This window comes from Felis catus, chromosome C1, assembly GCF_018350175.1.
Source record: "Felis catus isolate Fca126 chromosome C1, F.catus_Fca126_mat1.0, whole genome shotgun sequence".
Taxonomy (NCBI): domain Eukaryota; kingdom Metazoa; phylum Chordata; class Mammalia; order Carnivora; family Felidae; genus Felis; species Felis catus.
Window position 1 is genome coordinate 98912061 of NC_058375.1, and position 18231 is coordinate 98930291.

Genomic DNA, 18231 nt, shown 5'->3' on the forward strand with positions numbered 1-18231 from the left:
TCCCATCACAGTTGGGGTGGTAATGCAAAATGCACCATTTTCTTACTTTGGCTTTGGTCGACGTCCATAGGAAATTATCACTGTTTTACTTGATTAGCTTTTGATGGACCACTTTTCTGGAGAGCTAACATGTAAGGTGCCCCATGAGGCCCAGGGAGGGGTTCGTATTGCAGAATGTTTCTCTGTTCATGAAAGAGGGCTGTCCTGTGGCACTCTCCAACTTTCTTTGCTTTTATTCCATAACACCAAGCACACCTCATAATTCTTTATCTCATAGGTTCACCACAGGAGATGTGGTGGCCAGGAGACCTGAGAATCCAGCCTACTCAATAATCATATTTCTCATGGTAAATCTAAAACTTGGAATGTGCCTTGGGAGAGAAAGGAGAGAAATGACAGGAGACTGGAGGTAGGACTACATACTCGTCTCCTGTTCCCTGGTCCCACCCTCTACCCGTCAGTTCACACGTATTCTTATCTAAATGAATAAATGGAGAGCCCTAAAGAGTAAAGATAAAAGCACAAAAGAGCAACCATTGGCCAGACAGGAGCAGGTGGAGTGGGGAGAAGCTTTGCTGAGAAACCATGGAAGGATTTGAGGCAGGTTGTTGATGGAGCCTGAGGCTTTTTGAGGCCCTAACTGGGGGAGCCTCATCCCTTACTCCATCGTCTACCACTGCCTGTGATTGGAGATTGAACTCAGACAGCCCACTTCAGTAATTTATAGTCTACTTCCTGTTCCCTAGTATGCATGAGTAATCAAATCAATTAACCCCTGGATTTTAATAAAAAGAAAAGAAGTCCCTCTTGGGGCACAGGGATCAGATGGAAAACACAGAAAGACGGCTATAATCTAGTTATTCTTTCCTCACCCCTGGTGTGGCATGCTGCCGCCATGGTTGGGGGTTGTTGCTCGTGAAGTGGTGAGCAACTTTCCGTCTGCTGTGCAGGGGGAAAACCTCCAAACTAGAGCTGGGTCTGTGGGTGTCTGATGAAAGGAAGGCAGCAACCCAAGTTTGAGAGCTCAGATTGTTTAGGGTGTCTTCCTTTCCATAGCTGTCCATTAAATACTCCTATTCCCATCGTCCTCCAAATCATCAGAGTATCACTGGTAGACCTTCCCTGTTAACTCCTGTTAAGGTGGACAGTGCCTTAGCTCTATACACCTTATTGACCCTTCTTCCCTCCTACAACATAGTAACATTACTGTGGTTTAATTTCTCTAACTTCCGTAAAAATAAGTACACCCTTTTCTTGTTTTGTCATTTCTGATTTCTTACTTCATGAAGGCTAATAAAAGCCCTACACTTCTTTCTGCTCTTCCTCACCGTTCTATCCCTCAACTATAATCAGCCATGCTTTTTCTTTTGCATTTCCAAAATTGGCAACATTCTGTTTCGTAACTGTTATGATGTCTGCCATAATTTGTCTATAGCTTTATTCTGTAAGGTAAAAATCAATAAACCAAATAGACCTGAATCCGTGAAAAAAATATATGTTCTTGAACAGGAGGCCTCAATATCATAACGATCTTTTCTTCCTAAGTTAGTTTATAGATTTAATGCAATAATAAAAATACCATCAGACTTTTTTTTACAGAGCTAGATAAATTGATTATAGAGTCCACTTCGAGGGAAAAAAGCAATAGCAGTTAGAAAAACCAAGAACATTGGGGCCAGATTGAGGGCCTAAATCTACTAGATATTAAAAGCACATCACAAAGCTTCTCTAAGCCTTAATAAAAACAGGATGGTATTTGCCCATGAATAGACAGAACGAAGAAGAAAAGATTTTATAAAATACAGTAATATTCAATTGCATTTGGAAATTTAGTATATGATTAAGGAGAAATTCTATTAGGGACACGCACATTTAGGATTATGTCTTCTCGGTAAATTAACCTTCTTAACTTTATGAAGTGTCCCTCTTTATCTCTGGTAATAGTTCTTGTCTTAAATTCTACTCTGTCTGAAATTAATATAGTTACATCAGATTTCTTGTGGTCGCTGTTTGCATAGTATATCTTTTTCCATCCTTTTGCTTTTAACCTTTTGGGACCTTGAATTTAAAGTGCGTCTGTCTTTGAACTTGTCATTATTTGAGCCAGGAGGGGGTTGGGGTTGGCTGCAATTTCAGATATTTTCACCTTTAGATTCTATTCTGATAAGTTTCAAGAATGCGGTCATTGTGAAAATGCACAGAACTAGAGGATTTCTCTGCCTACCAGCCTGTCCTTTACTGGAAAAAACTTGGGGAAAAATCCCACTTCCAGGAATCTGCCTGGAATAAATAGTAAATATGCACTGGCAGAAATACCAAATGACACACGCACAAAATTATATATTTACTATATAAAAAACTAAAAGCAACCTTAATGTCCATCAACAGGGAACTATCCTATAAACTATGAAACATCCGTGCAAAAGAATATTGTGCAGCTACAAAGTGGCATTATCTAGGAATGGAATGATTGAGTTATATGCTTAAGTGTGTTTAGTTTTTGAAGAAACCAACAAGGTTAAAGTCCACACAAATACTGGTACATGAATGTTCATGGCAGCTTTATGTGTAATAGCCCAAATCCGGACATAACCCAAAAATATCCATAAGCAGGTGAATGAGTAAATAATGTGATTTATCCATTCACACTGGAATACTTTGGAATCCATTCACAAAAGGAATACTACTCAGCAATAAAAAGCAACAAACTACTCAGTGATAATAGCAACCATATGGGTGAATGGTTAAAATCGTTGTGCAGGGTGAAAGAAGCCAATGAAAAAAAATACATATTATATTATTCCATTTATATAAAATTCTAGAAAATGACATCTGATCTATACTGACAGGAAGCAAATCAGAAATTGGTTGGGTACAAGGGTCACAGAGGGATAAATGACACAGAGGCCCAGGTACACTTACGAGAGCAGGAAAAGTGTTTGTTAGCTTGACTGGGGTGCATTACATATGTAAAAATGGATAAAAGTTTGTATTTTAGGGGCTCCTGAGTGGCTCAGTCAGTTGAGCATATGACTCTAGATTTCCACTAGGTCATGATCCCAGGGTCATGGGGTCAGGCCCTACATTAGGGCTTAAGATTCTCCCTCTCTCGCTCTCTCTCCCTCTGCCTCTCTCCCCCACTCGTGCTTTCTCTCTCAAATTAGAAAATAAATTAAAAAATAAACATTTGCCGTTTATTATTACCTTTTAACTATACCTTTAAAATTTTTTCTTTAAAAGGAATGTGAATATTTCTATGTTTTCCTATGGAGTGATGTCCAGGATACATTAAATGAAAACACGATATGAAAAGAAGTACATCTAGGATGCCACCATTTAAGAAATTGAAAGATATGGTATCTATCTGAAAGATATGGTATCTATCTGTATTTATATGTTTATTTGCTTACATAAAAAAGTAAAGGATAAACTGTAAAAGCAAGTTTTCTATAGGGAGAGGAAGGGAGTATAGTAAGAGGTGGTGATGGAAATATAAGGTCAATTCTTTACATATATCTAATTCTATGAGTAAAGCTATTGAAACATGTAAATAGTCTACATAATTCTAAAACAAAATTAAATTTACAGAAGCAATTCTGGAAAATTGAAAGCAAAACGAAGCAAGTTATCCCAAATATAAACCCAGTTGGTGGGTGGTATTACCACGCAGAGAAAAACTACTTCAAGTAACTTTAACCATAAATATGATTATGTATCTCTAGTGGTATATACCTTAAGAAAAAAAGAATTGCCAAAAAAAAATTCTTAGAATGTTTCAGTTATATTTTTCATAGTAGTGTTGTTTCTGCTATTCTGTATTGTGTTTTTAATGTAGGATAAAGCAAATAAATGAGTAATTATATTTTTGTCATTGAGAACTGGTATATTCAGCCTAGAAGAAGGAGATATAAAATTAAAAAGGGCAACGAAAAGCCCTGTATAGTCTTGAATTTCAATTGGAAGTAATGACTTATCCTAAAGCAAAACAAGCAAACAAAAATATTTTCTAGCTCTTTAAACTGTAGGAGTGTAGTAACAGTGGCCTGGCCAGTAGTAATGAGAATCCCTATACCCAGACTGTGATCTTATAAGCACCACCAGGCACTAAATAGAACTATAGCATCTTGGAGGAAAGGCTGGTTTAAGAGCTGGGGAAAGATACATATACAATGTTGCTAGAACATTCTGCCAGGTCAGAAGCAAGAATATTGTGAAATATACTGAGGTCATGTCAAAAGCAATTAGGAGCCAACCTGGAAAGGCTCTCAATGGTCAAGGATGGGGCAGTGTATTTTTTTTTAATTTTTTTTTTTAACATTTATTTATTTTTGAGACAGAGAGAGACAGAGCATGAACAGGGGAGGGGCAGAGAGAGAGGGAGACACAGAATCTGAAACAGGCTCCAGGTTCTGAGCTGTCAGCACAGAGCCCGACGTGGGACTCGAACCCATGGACCGTGAGATCATGACCTGAACCGAAGTCGGATGCTTAACTGACCAAGCCACCCAGGCGCCCCCAGTGTGAGTATTAATAAGGATAATAACTGCAAGGAATGGAAACACATCAACTACTTTAGATCCATGATTTCATAAACATATTTTTACAACACAATAAAAATTCTTATTAGTCATCTTGGTAGGATGCTAGAGAATTAACTTGTTAATAAAAATGGGTAAGTATGGGGCGCCTGGGTGGCTCAGTCGGTTGGGCGGCCAACTTCGGCTCAGGTCATGATCTCGCGGTCCGTGGGTTCGAGCCCCGCGTCGGGCTCTGTGCTGACAGCTCAGAGCCTGGAGCCTATTTCAGATACTGTGTCTCCCTCTCTCTCTGACCCTCCCCTGTTCATGCTTTGTCTCTCTCTTCTCTGTCTCAAAAATAAATAAACGTTAAAAAAAATTTTAAAAAAATGGGTAAGTAAAGTGAAAGAAACAACAATACAATTTATCCTATCTTTCTTATCTGAGCTATGCTTCAGGTTAATCAAATGGTTGATGACAAGAAGTTTATCTCTACAGAAGTGTCTCAAATAATAAATGAAGAATGACAGAAGTAGAAGACCCAACTAATAATGGCTAATTGATGACCATCAAAGACTGCTAATATCACAAAAAGAGACCAGCTAACCTCCTAAAGGAAGTATACACCACTGCCTAAAGAGCAGGCTAGTCAAAAATTCAAACCTGAATCTGGCCAAACTTCTGGATCTACTTCTAATTTATAGAAAATGCAAAAGATGAATGATAACAAATGGAGATTAATTAGAAAAATCCAGATCGCAAGAAACTCATTGAGAAAAACAATTTGGTTTCTATAAAAAATAAGTAAAAATAAATGCAAGAATGGAGGGAAATCCTACAAATTAAGGAGACTTGAGGGACATATCAACCAATGTTTAAAGCTCATTTGAAAGAATTATTATTTAAAAGTAAAAACTGAACTATTTATGGATGTAATGATATAATGACTTGGCTATATTTCCAAACAATATAGGAGGTGGGGAGAGGAAGAAAATATCAATGAAATAAAATTTGCCATGAGGTGGATCACCGTTAAAGCTGGGTGATGATAGAGGCTCATTGTTCTACACGCTATTTTTGTGTATGTTCTGAATTTTTCATAATAAAAAATGAAAAACAAACTGCAAATAACACATTTTATGACCGTGAAAATATTAATCCCAGCAAAGTTGAATAGTGTGGTATGGTTTCAGAGTCCCAGTCTGTGTGTCTCTCAAATGTTTCTCATGCCAAACAAATGTAATAGATAAAAACATAAATAAACAGGGGCGCCTGGGTGGCGCAGTCGGTTAAGCATCCGACTTCAGCCAGGTCACGATCTCGCGGTCCGTGAGTTCGAGCCCCGCGTCGGGCTCTGGGCTGATGGCTCAGAGCCTGGAGCCTGTTTCCGATTCTGTGTCTCCCTCTCTCTCTGCCCCTCCCCCGTTCATGCTCTGTCTCTCTCTGTCCCAAAAATAAATAAACGTTGGAAAAAAAATGTTAAAAAAAAAAAAACATAAATAAACAAACATAGATACTCTTTTTCTTACAGTATACTAATTATTAATTTTTTGGGGGTTACGTTTTGATGTTTTATATTTGGGCCATGTCTTTCTTAACACATTTCACCTTTCAGAATAGATCCCAGATTTGTTCTTAAAGTCCACTGACTTCTTGATTCTATTTGGGCTGGTTGCCTCATATTTGAACTTTGACATTTTAATGAAGCTTTGTATGTTTTCTGACATTTCTAATGACCCTTCTAATTGCTTTAGCATAGTCTCAAGTTTGTTTTTCTTCAGATATCAAGTGTGTGGTGTCTCTTTTATAATCAAAGGCATCCCTCTTGATATCTTCCAACTTTCTGCTCCAAGCTGGATTATTTATTTGCTTTCAGGGTTAGCTGTACCATTAACCATTGTCATCTGGACTTGGCTGCTTTGCTGTCCTCAGTAGGACCTCTTCTTTGTTTTATATTACGTTTTTTGGTTGAAGCTCTCACTTTTCCTGCAGTTATGTATTCAAATAATTCACTTAGAAAGGATATGTGGAAGGCAAGCTTTCTGAGGTCTTGCATGTTTAAAAAAGATTATATTCTGTCTGTACACTTGATTGATAACTGGGTTGGATATAAAATTCCAATTTCAAAACCTTTTTTTTCGTCAAGTCTTTGAGAGTATTGCTTTACTTTCTTTTGACATAATATAGTTTCTTTTTTAAAATTTTTTAAAAAATTTACATCCAAATTAGCATATAGTGCAACAATGATTTCAGGAGTAGATTCCTTAATGCCCCTTACCCGTTTAGACCATCCCCCCGTGCCACAACCCCTCCAGTAACCCTCAGTTTGTTCCCCATATTTATGAGTCGCTTCTGTTTTGTCCCCCTCCCTGTTTTTATATTATTTTTGTTTCCCTTAGCTTATGTTCATCTGTTTTGTCTCTTAAAGTCCTCATAGGAGTGAAGTCATACGATTTTTGTCTTTCTCTGACTGACTAATTTCACTTAGTACAGTCTCCAATTCCATCCACGTAGTTGTAAATGGCAAGATTTCATTCATTTTGATTGCCGAGTAATACTCCATTGTATATATATACCACATCTTCTTTATCCATTCATCCATCGATGGACATTTGGGCTCTTTCCATACTTCGGCTATTGTTGATAGTGCTTCTATAAAGATGGGGGTGCGTGTGTCCCTTCAAAACAGCACACCCGTATCCCGTGGATAATGCCTAGTAGTGCAATTGCTGGGTCGTAGGGTAGTTCTAGTTTTAGCTTTTTGAGGAAACTCCATATTGTTTTCCAGAGTGGCTGCACCAGTTTGCATTCCCAATTGTATTTTCTTTTGACACAATATAAATCTTGTTCTTTTATAGGACATCTTTTTTATTCCTGAAAACTCTTAGGAGTTCTTCTATATCTTTGACGATCTAAAATTTCCCAGTGATGCCTTAGATGTGGTGTTTCTGCATTTATCCTGCTCAACACTGATAATATAATAATCACAATGAAATAAAATTTACTCATTATATGTTGAGGATTGTTGGAAGTGCTTTATATGTATTATCACATTCAACAACCCTGTGAGGTAGGTATGATTGTTTCTCCCACTTTATGTGTGAGAAAACTGAAACAAAGAGAGGCTATATGACAAGGCCTTTTTAATTCAAATAATGTTGTATACTTTCATCTATGGAAAATTTTATTGTATTACTTCTTTATAATCCCCCCCTTTCATTTATTTCATTTTTTCTTCTGGAATTACTATTTTAGATCTCCTGAAATGAATCTCCATGTTATTTATTTTTTCTCTTATATTTTCCATATTTTTGTTCAATGTCATAAAAGATGGCCTTGTTTTTATTCCCTAATACTTCTTTTTTTTTTCCTTTAGGAAATACATTGTTTTATCCCCCAAAATTATGCTGTTCTCTGGTTTTCCTCTGAATACCTTTATTAGTATAATCTCTCAGAGATACTCCTCAGGGCATTTTTAAAGTTATTATTATTTTCTTAATTATCTTTGTTAATTCTGATGTCAAATTTATTTATCTTAGTGTTTCTCTTTTGTGCTGTAGCTGTCCTTCAAATGTCTGGTGGTATTTGGTTATTTGTACATATTTTTAAATGAGGAAGTAAAAGGTTAACCATGAGCTCTATATATGTGGGTGATACTTGTTGATCGTTGGACTTTATTTCAAAGTTAAGTGGTGAGAATTTCATATTATATGAAATTTGGACTATTTGGCCCCATAAATGCCAAAACAAAAAAGAATTTACTTGGGCTCTTAGCACCCATGTGAGGTAGTTCTTTTCTAAAGAAATTGAGAAGAATCCTATTTTTTCCTAAAAGTGCATGTCTAGCTGCCTTTTCCCATGGTGGTAGGAGTGAAGGTGGGAATGGCAGGCAAGTTCATTTGTTCCACATTTAAATCTTTAATCACTGTCTCAATGTTTGACTTCACTTCTCATTCCCAACCCTCATTATGTCTGCTATTCACAACTTGAAACCTTCAGAACTTGCTGGACACATCTCTGACGAAGTCTGCTCAGCACATAGTTTAATTAGGCTAGGGTTTCCCCAGTTCTGCTCATCTGTCAGCATGCCTCCACCTTCTACCAAGTGTGTTGAGATTATTCTTTTGCTGATACCTTGCCTACTGTTTTCTTCATTGTTTTGAACTTACACCTATGTTTATTCTTTTACTATAATTCTAATGAGGCCTTGGAAGAAAGGAGATAAAATGTGAGATCAGTCTGCTCTCTTAATCTGGTTGTTCCATGACTCATTCTTTTTTTTTTTTTAAGTTTTTATTTTAATTATTATTAGTTAGCATACAGTATCATATTAGTTTCAGGTATACAATATAGTGATTCAGTGATTCCCTACATCACCCAGTGCTTGCTCCATGACTCATTTTATTCATTCTGAGCTAAAATATACTCAATATCTAAACTTTAAATATTATTTTATTAGTTTTTTTCTTAAGCAAGGAGAAAATAATTCTGCAGAGATAAGTGTTCACTTACCGACCAAAATCTCCCATTCTTTAAAAAAAATCCTAGCCCCTCCTCAAGTTTAATCATTATTAGAATAGTAAAAAATGGGGTGCCTGGTGGCTCAGTCAGTTGAGCATCAGACTTCTGATTTCAGCTCCGGTCATGATCCCAACCAAGGTCATGGGATTGAGCCCTGTATCTGGCTCCACGCTCAGCATGGGATTCTCTCTCCTCTCTCCCCCACCCTCTCCTCCACTGAAGCACTCTCTCTCTCTCACTCCCTCTCTCTCTCTTTCTGTTTCTTAAGAAAAAAAAAGTAAAAAATATCTTCAACATTGATCAACATGTGAGACTCTCCCAAAGGTAGAGCCTGAAATCCCCCCTACTCTGTATCGTGGGAGGGAAAAAGAGAGGAAGAGAGTGATGGGGAAGGTGGCAGGGGGGAAGGCAGAAGGGGAGCAGTGTTAACTTACTACATCTTTGTCCCCAGTAGTGGGAGGGGGAAGCTTTGGCAGCTTTGGCTCCTCAGTCTGCCTGGATGTCAGGCAAGCATCCCAGGACTCAGTCACCCTTAGACTTGGGATTTGGGGGGTTTTTTGGTCAATTTGATAATCCATTTAGCTTAGGAACTAAGGAATAGGAGCTCCAATTTGAAGGTATTATATAGGAAAGATGTTGATTTTGAATCTGTTAGAGAGGGAGATGAAGAAAGACACAATCTAGAAGACGATTTTTAAAAATAGGTACTTCCAAAAAAAGCGTGTGAAAAAAGTAAATTAAAGTTACTTTTACATGGCTTATTATTGTTGAAAGTATGCCCACTTTTGTGAGTAATACCTCTTTTCCCAACACTCAAAAACCATATCTAATAGATTTTAAAACTTTATTGGGACTTCATGTCACCTGGGTCATTCTACAATCCAATAATTTTCTTGTTAAAAATTTGCCCAGCTACTACCTTGTGCTAGGTCTATTTCCCTTCATGATTCTGGAAAATTCATCTGTAACAAACCTTCAAGTTTCTGGAAATTTTCAGGATGCTAGTTTTTAAAAGTTGGGTTTAGGGATATAATTTGCATTCAGTAATATTTGCTCTCTTTAGATGTATAGTTTGCTGCATTTTATATAGTCGCATAACTACCACAATCAAGATACAGACTATTTCCATCACCCCAGAAAGTGTCCTCGTTATTTGCAGTCAGTCTCCATACCATCCCAAACCCAAGCAACCACTGGTCTTACTTCTGTCTTTATCTTTGCCTTTTCTAAAATGTCATATGGATGGACCAATATGGTGTGTAACCTGTTGTGTCTGACTTCTTAGCATAATGTTCTTGAGAATCACCCGTGTTAATGTGTGGATGGTTTATTCCTTTTAATTGCTGCATAGTGTTCTGTTGTATGGTTGTACTGTAACTTGTTTATCCATTCACTGGTGTGTGGACATTGGGTCCCTTCCACTTTAGGGCTATTGTGAATAAAGCTGCTAAAAAAATTATGCATATGTCTTTGTCAACATACGCTTTCATTGCATTTGAGTGAATACCTAGGAGTGGAATTACTGAGTCATGTGGTAAGTGTATGTTTATAACAGATTGCCAAATTGTTTTCCAAAGTGACTGTACCGTTTTGCATTCCTGCTTGCAAAATATGAGTTCTAGTTGCTCAGTATCCTTGCCAGTACCTGGTATTATAAGTTTTTGTTTTTAATTTTTTAAGTTGTCCTAAGAGTTGTGCAGTGATATCTCCTCATAGATTCCGTTTTTATTTCCCTAGCAACTAATGACATTGAGCATCTCTGTGTGTGCTATTTGCCATCCTTATCTCTTCTTTGGTGAAGTGGCTCTTTAAATCTTTTGCCTACTTGTTTCCTTTAATGTTTGTTTATTAACTTTATTTTGAGAGCGCACGAGAGAGAGTGTGCACATGCACATGTGCATGTGTGAGCAGGAGAGGGGCAAAGAGAGAGGGAAAGAGAAAATCCCAAGCAGGCTCCTCACGGTCAGTGCAGAGCCCAACATGGGACTTAATCCCACAAACCGAACCCAACTGTGAGGTCATGACCTGAGCCAAAATCAAGAGTCCTACACTCAACCGACCGAGCCACCCAGGCCCCTCTTTTGCCTAGTTTTCAATTGGGTTGCATGCATTCTTGTTGAGTTTTAAGAACTCTTTATATATTCTTGGTGGATTCTAAACATCGTTCTGAACACCTTACCTCTTTCAACATTCCCTTGAAGAAGTTGCTATTGTTACACCCATTTCATACACGATAAAAACAAGGTATAGAAAAGCTAAGTGACTTACCCTAAATCTCATGGCTAGCAAGTAGCCGTACACTGGGATTTGAAACCAGGTGTTTTGATTTTAGAGGTCTTGCTCTCACCAGTGGTTTTAAACTTTCTGTAAGGAGCCAGATAGGAACTATTTTAGGTTTTAAGGACTATAAATTCGGTTGCAACTACTTGATTCTGCCATTGTAGCTCAAGGGCGGTCATAAACAACAAGTAAACAAGTGGGTGTGGCTGTGTTCCAGTATACTTTTATTTATGTACACTGAAATGTGAATTTCAGTAATTTTTACATCCATGAGTATTGCCAACCCTTGATCTAAACCATACTTCACTGCTTTCTGTTTGAACTACTTACATTTCCATTCATATGTCCCCAAACCCCAGTCTTTTTTTTTTTATTTTTTTTACTGTTTATTTATTTTTGAGAGAGCAAGAGACAGAGTGGGAGCAGGGGAGGGGCAGAGAGAAAGGGAGACACAGAATCCGAAGCAGGCTCCAGGCTCTGAGCTGTCAGCACAGAGCCCGACGCGGGGCTTGAACTCACGAACCGTGAGATCATGACCTGAGCTGAAGTCGGATGCTTACCGACTGAGCCACCCAGGCGCCCCCCCAAACCCCAGTCTTAAGCATTTCTGCAAAACATTTATCTTCTTGTCTAAAAAATGTATATTCCTTTTAGCATGTAGGTACTCAGTAGATACCTGTTGAATTGAATTCAAATAGCTGAATTGAATTGGCATATAGACGAGATAACACAGTTCATTCCTAATCCTCTCTCCAGCTATTTTTTAAGTACCTTCTCCAAGGCTGTTGTTCTTTATATGTCCTCCACAATAAGGAATTTATTATATCCTCTATAGTAGTGGGTTTTGTGATTTCATAATCATTTGTCTTCCTCTCTGGAAATTTCTGTGTCAAACCCTCTTTAACAGTTTGCAAAGCTTTCCATGATGTTCTTTTAGTTTATTATTCACGTATTAATTGAGGGTACATCCTAGGTGCTTATGACTCAGTGGCCAATAAGTCAGATTGCCTGCCTTCAAGTAGCTCAAAGCCTAAGGGAGGAGTCAGAAAAATAAATAAGCCAGTACAGTGTAGTGACATCAATGATATGACAGAGGCTGGCACAAGGGGTTATGGGAGCATTTAGAAGTCTCCCGGCTTAGGAGAATCACAGTCTACATTAGTTGACCCTTGCTAAGTGCCTTGCATTTTGGTATTGTAAGCCATAACCTCTGGAGGCAGGGATGGAGGGGATCTTCAAAACCAACTTTGGAATCACCTGTTCACTTTCTGAAACCTCCTCTTTACCCATTTTATGACTTTCAAATGTAAGAGGCAAAAACATCACCTGTCCCCTGATCCCTCTAATCGTATTCAGGAACTTCGTATATATTAAAAATACATCTTGGCTTCTCCTCACTGCATCATTCACTCTTACCTGGGTCAGAAAGATGACCAGCAGGTCTGGAACCCTGGTGAATTTCCGCTCAAATATTGATACCTGCTCTGAAGGGAGAGCAGACCTCTGGCTGGCATTGTCAGGCACGCTGTCCAGATCAGCAGATTTGCCCGTGGGTCTCCTTGAGACTGGTTTTCTGTAATTTGCCATTGCATCTTAGTCTTTCCCAATTTGGATCTCAGGTTGTGGCTTTTTCCTTTTTTTTTTTTTTTTTTTTGGTTTTGTTGTTGTTGTTGTTGTTGTTCACAATGTGGTCTTGGCCGAGATGCCTTTCTCCTTATGTTTATCAGTGGTTGGGAATATTGTTACCTGTGGTTATGCAGTTGATACCAGTACTAATGACCACTGTCTGTGTTAGTGTCTGTATTGTGGTGGGGGTTGGGGGGGGGAGGAGAGGAGGGCCCTGAGGAGGAACAAATTGCTGTATTTGGAAAAGAAAGGCAGAATGGGGTGGTGCGAGTGTTGGGAGAGAAGGGTTTCCAATCACTGGCTTGTTATAGACACCATCTTGAGATTATTTCCTCTTTTTATAGTCATAATTATTATGTGAACGTTTTGCATATTGATTGTACCTCTGTTCGCAGGAGCTGGAGACTGTGGCTTGTTTCTGCAAACCCCATTGTGCTTTTAATTCCAGAGGCCATCTCTTAGTATCACTATCTCTTTGAGGGGCAAACCACCAAGAGATCCAGGCTGTCCAATAGAAAAGAAAGCCTGATAAAAATTCCCTTGTTCTTTGTACTAGAAAATAATTTTAGCATCACATTCTGTCCATCTGGACATCATTAATATTGTCAACCACTCCCTTCAGTAGCCTTTAATGTCTAAATAATTACTCCCTGTGGCCATAATCCGACATGATGTCACTCCCCTCCTGATTTGCATTTCATAGATAACAGACAGCTTGGGAATTGCAGGGGGCTTTGTGAGCTGTTCTGAAAGCCTAACACTTACTCCCACCATCACCTCGATCACATCATGTCCCCTCCTCTAAATCTGTCACCGAACCGCACAACCTCCCCCCCCCCCCCATCAATTACCCTTTTCCTTCTGTTATACCATCCCTGGTTGTGCCGATACCAAGCTCATCATCCTGATTGATAACTGGAAGTGAAGTTGACTACTCGGGACACTTCAGTGCTTTTCTGAATGTGGGCATCTTGACAGGAAGTTCAACTCTTCATCCTGTGGGATAACCACTTCCCCCACCATGCGGATCACTTTTCCACTTTGCAGTCCCACCTCTCTGCAGGTGCACAGCCACCCGCCTTGAGTAAGCCTCGCATCCCAGCCCAGACCACTGCTCCAGGCCTGTTCACGGGTGTCTTCCCGATCACCCCCTTGTGCCCTTTACCACCCAGACACCGGCAGGCAAAGCTGCCTGTCACGGAGCCAGGGGGGAGTGAGGCCAAGGTGCAGGCCATTAGGAAACAGAAAACTGTTCTCTTTTGGAACATTTCTTTCTTTCTTTATTTTTATCTTCTCACTTAAGTTTTTCCCTTTCATTTCTCTTCTTCTTCCCCCATCACCCCGCAATCTCCCTTCTCTCTGTCCCCTGACCAACTTTTGGTGCCTCTCTTTCCAGGTAGTTATCTTGCTTCTCTGTGTCCAGGTTTGGCCTTTGTCTACACAATACCAAGCATCTGGATATATGGTAAAAACATGCTGTCAAGTACCCAGATGTTTGGGAACATCTGGGTATTTTGGCAACCAGCAGCAACAACAGCTGCGTAATGGAATTCATGTTTCCCTTTTCAGTCATCACTTGACATCGGGTGGACAGAGTCTCACCAGCCACAATCTAAGCACAGCCACTCGCTGCTGGCAATTCTGTTTTTCATCTCACATGGGGAATTATCTCTGTCAATCATTTTATTGTCGAAGAAAAGGGGAAGAAATTTGTCTCTTCTTGGGCCTGCAGTACATCATCACTCTATGCCTCAGTTCTTTTCTTATTGAAAGAGCTAGTAGGAGCTGACAATTTCTTTAACCTTTCCTACCCCAGAGGCAGGGAGAGAGAATAAGGCATGTGAAACGCTGTTTTCGCCACACGAGTCTAGAGAATCTGACAAGAACTTGTTTCCTATTAGAGTCACTCTCTCTGGTTTGAGATCTCCCCCCCCCCGCGCCCCCCCCATTCTCTCTTACATTCTTTGTACCACTCTATCTACAAGAGAAAGCAAAATGGTGGTAGTGTATTATTCCTGCCCACAAAAGGCCCACATTATCTGTTTGTATTTTTCTCAGGTAGCTTAGAATAACACTGCTCTGCCCCAGCGGGGCCTTCAGTAGAGGGATGATCTCTAGAGGCTGCCTCAGACAGCCAAGTGTTCATTGTTATCTCTGGTTAGACCTAGCAGCCTCAGTCCCCTCCAAAGGGTTCCTGAAGCTGTAGGACATCACCACGGCAGGGTGGGCGTTAACTCTGGCTGCAGGACAAATCCCGGCAGTGTGGTTCAGTGGCTGTGCCCACCCGGGGCTATAATCAGGGTGGCGCATCTAGGTCTGCACATGCAGATTGGTGCGGCTTGATTGAAGAGTGCACTCGTGAGCGAGCCACTTTCTAGACCAAAAGATTAAGGCGATGGATGTGTTGGAGGTTTGTTTTCAGGAGATGGGACGGAATAGAGACACAGACCCCAAGTCAGTGCAGTCAGAAAATACGTCAGTCTATTTAGTGAAACCAATTCCAGGGTGAGTGCTCGCTGGCGCCGCGTAGACGCGGCCTGAGTGGCAGTGGATCTCAGAGGGTCAGCAAAGAGCCACGGGGTCGCAAGCCTACGCGGCAGCCCCCAGGGACACAGTGTCATCCCCACGCCACGTCCCCGGCGGTGCTCGCTCGCTCCAGGTCCTCTTCGCCATCCTCCCGCAGCCAGAGCCGATTCTGGCTCTCTGTTCTCCTGCAGTGAGGCCTCTCCCCTCTCCCCCTCTCCCCACTCTCTGCCTCCTTCCCTTCCTCCCATCCCCCTCCCTCCACCTTCTCCCAGAGGAGGTGACAGACGGGCCTGTAATTTGGTTCCATTCGCTCGACTGGAGCAACACCTGCCCCCCTCCCCTGGGACCAGAGGGTCTCATCCCAAACCCTACAAGAAGCCAAAGACAAATCCGGGCCCACATGCAAATACAATGACTCGGGGGACAGGGACACAGAGCCCGCAGCACACACCCCAGCCGCCAGCGTCCTGGCTTCTGCCTGCAAACCAAGAAAACCAAACACCTCTTGAAGTCCCAACTACCAAAAAAATCACCCAGAACTTTAATTGGGGTTTCAGAGTTTTTAAAAAATTAATCATGAGCTACTGTAGTAAATACCATTTCCTCTTGCTCACACCACAGGCCAGAACTAAGTGCCTGGCATCAGGGGATCTGGACAGCAAAGTCCAGAAATAGAACTAGATATGAAGAACAAGGTGGGGAGACATGAGCAGGGTGTGTGTGTGTGTGTGTGTGTGTGTGTGTGTGTGTCACTGCCGTCGGCCCGTGGCATCTGTCACACCAAGGACACAGTAGACGTGCGATTCCTGGGTGGGCTCATTTTCTTTGTGCGAACCTTTAGTGTCTGCACCTGCCTGTCTTGTGGGAACACTCGTTTCTGTTTCCACTGACTCAGAATCGTGCAAGAGCACTGACCACAGAGGCTTTCTGACCACTTCCCAAAGTCTAGGTGTTGTCAAGGTCACCCTGCAACCGTGACTCCTTGTGGACCTTTCCCAGGCTTGGCCTGGGGCCATGCAGCTTGATGCTTTCAGCACCCAACTTCCCAAAGCCAAGCTCAGAACCACACCCCACACTTGGGCCCTAGCCACCTGCTCCACACTAGAGGGCAAGTCCAGTGGGCTGGGCCAGTGTCTGCTCCAGGGCCCAGGATGCTTAAGAGAAAATGTGTTCTTTCAATTCCTGTAGTTTTGGGTGGTGTTTTGTTTCCCACCAAAAAAATAAACTCTTGTATTTTTTTCCTTTTTCTCCGTTTTCAAAGTATAAGGTTTTGAATTTTACTGCCCCCGCCCCAGCTTCATTTTCCATTCAGAGCCTGCCAGCCGTGTGACCTTGGGCTTCTGCCTTAATTTCTCTGTGTTCCAGTGTCTTCATCTGTGATTTAGGAAAAATAAGGGCTCCTAAGTCACTGACTGTTGGGGGACCATGTGAGTAATCATCGAAAGTGCCCTGCCCAGGGTAAGTGCTAAAGTCTGTGCACTTCTTGCTGTTTTGCTGTTAGTCGCGGGGCTACAACCCAGGGAGGACAGTGTGGGCTGTCTGGGAGGCTTCTAGGCAGCTCTGCTGCTGACAAGGTAGGAGACTGTGGCTGAGCCACTTAAGCACTCAGGACATCAGCTGGCCATACCTCTGTCCTGGGGGCCTGAAGGACTCACAGAGCCAGCATATGTGACAGACTTTGTGAGCTGGAAGGACTGTGCTGGGGGCATTTGTTGCTGTTGTTAATAATCCTCAAGCCTCTGCAGATGCTGCTGTCAGGGAGGGCTCGCAGGTCCTCACTTCTAATTCCCCAGAATTCTTCCTTCTCCAGAGCTCCCCCTCACCCCAGTTCCCAGCCAACAGCTAAGAGAATCCACCTGGTTTTTTGTTTTTAAGTCTTTGAAATCTGCCTGAGTTGGGCTCTGGCAGTGTTGTCTTTTACCCTGGGTTGTAGTTAACCAGCCATCACCCACTAACTACCCAGGTGGTACCCCCACAGCAGTTCCTGTGTTAAACTGGCCAGTTCTTGGGCATGTCCCTCCATTGACAAGGCAGGGAGAGGGTGGTAAGAGGGGCATTCATGGTGTGTGTGTGTGTGTGTGTGTGTGTGTGTGTGTGTGTGTGCGCGCGCGCGCGCACGTGTGAGAGAGCGAGGAGAGAGAGTGCCAAAATTAAGAATTTTTAAAATAGAGGACCATCAGAGGCACCTGGGTGGCTCAGTTGGTTAAGCGTCCGACTTCGGCTCAGGTCATGATCTCACGTTTCCTGAGTTCGAGCCCCGCATCGGGCTCTGTGCTGACCGCTAGGAGCCTGGAGCCTGCTTCAGATTCTGTCTCCCTCTCTCTGCCCCTCCCTTGCTGGTGCTCTCTCTCTGTCTCTCTCTCAAAAATAAATAAACATTATAAATAAATAAATAAATAAAATGGAGAACCATCAGAAAGACGATCCAACTGGCTGGAGGAAAAGATAACTCGGAAAGGTGGGTTATGCCAGCTGTAAAATTCCCCCCAAAAATGTAGGTACTCACTGATGTTATTCAGAAAATACTGCTAATTTGTTTCACACTAATAATGGTAATTTAGTTATGTTAAAAGAAGGTCCTTATCTTTTAGAGATATTTACTGATGTATTTATGGATGAATGATGTGATGTTTGGAACGTGCTTCAAACAGCCCAAAGGGGTAGGGGGAAAGTGTGGATAAGAGTATAAATGAAATGTCGTCATATTAGAACGCAGTGTACTATGCCCTTTGCTTTTGTAGATGTTCTTAAACTCTCCATT

The 18231-nt window shown here is 41.2% G+C and overlaps 1 long non-coding RNA gene across 3 annotated transcripts in view; it reads left to right on the plus strand.

Moving 5' to 3' along the window:
* The window catches only part of LOC109502550, a 112130-nt gene that overhangs the window by 38081 nt on the left and 55818 nt on the right, over positions 1-18231 (plus strand). Inside the window, exon 4 of one of the 3 annotated variants that reach the window (XR_006582900.1) lies at positions 278-409. The exons of the other annotated variants lie outside the window; for them this stretch is intronic. This is a non-coding gene — a long non-coding RNA (uncharacterized LOC109502550). The remainder of the gene's footprint in view (positions 1-277; positions 410-18231) is intronic. 3 annotated transcript variants of the gene reach the window in all.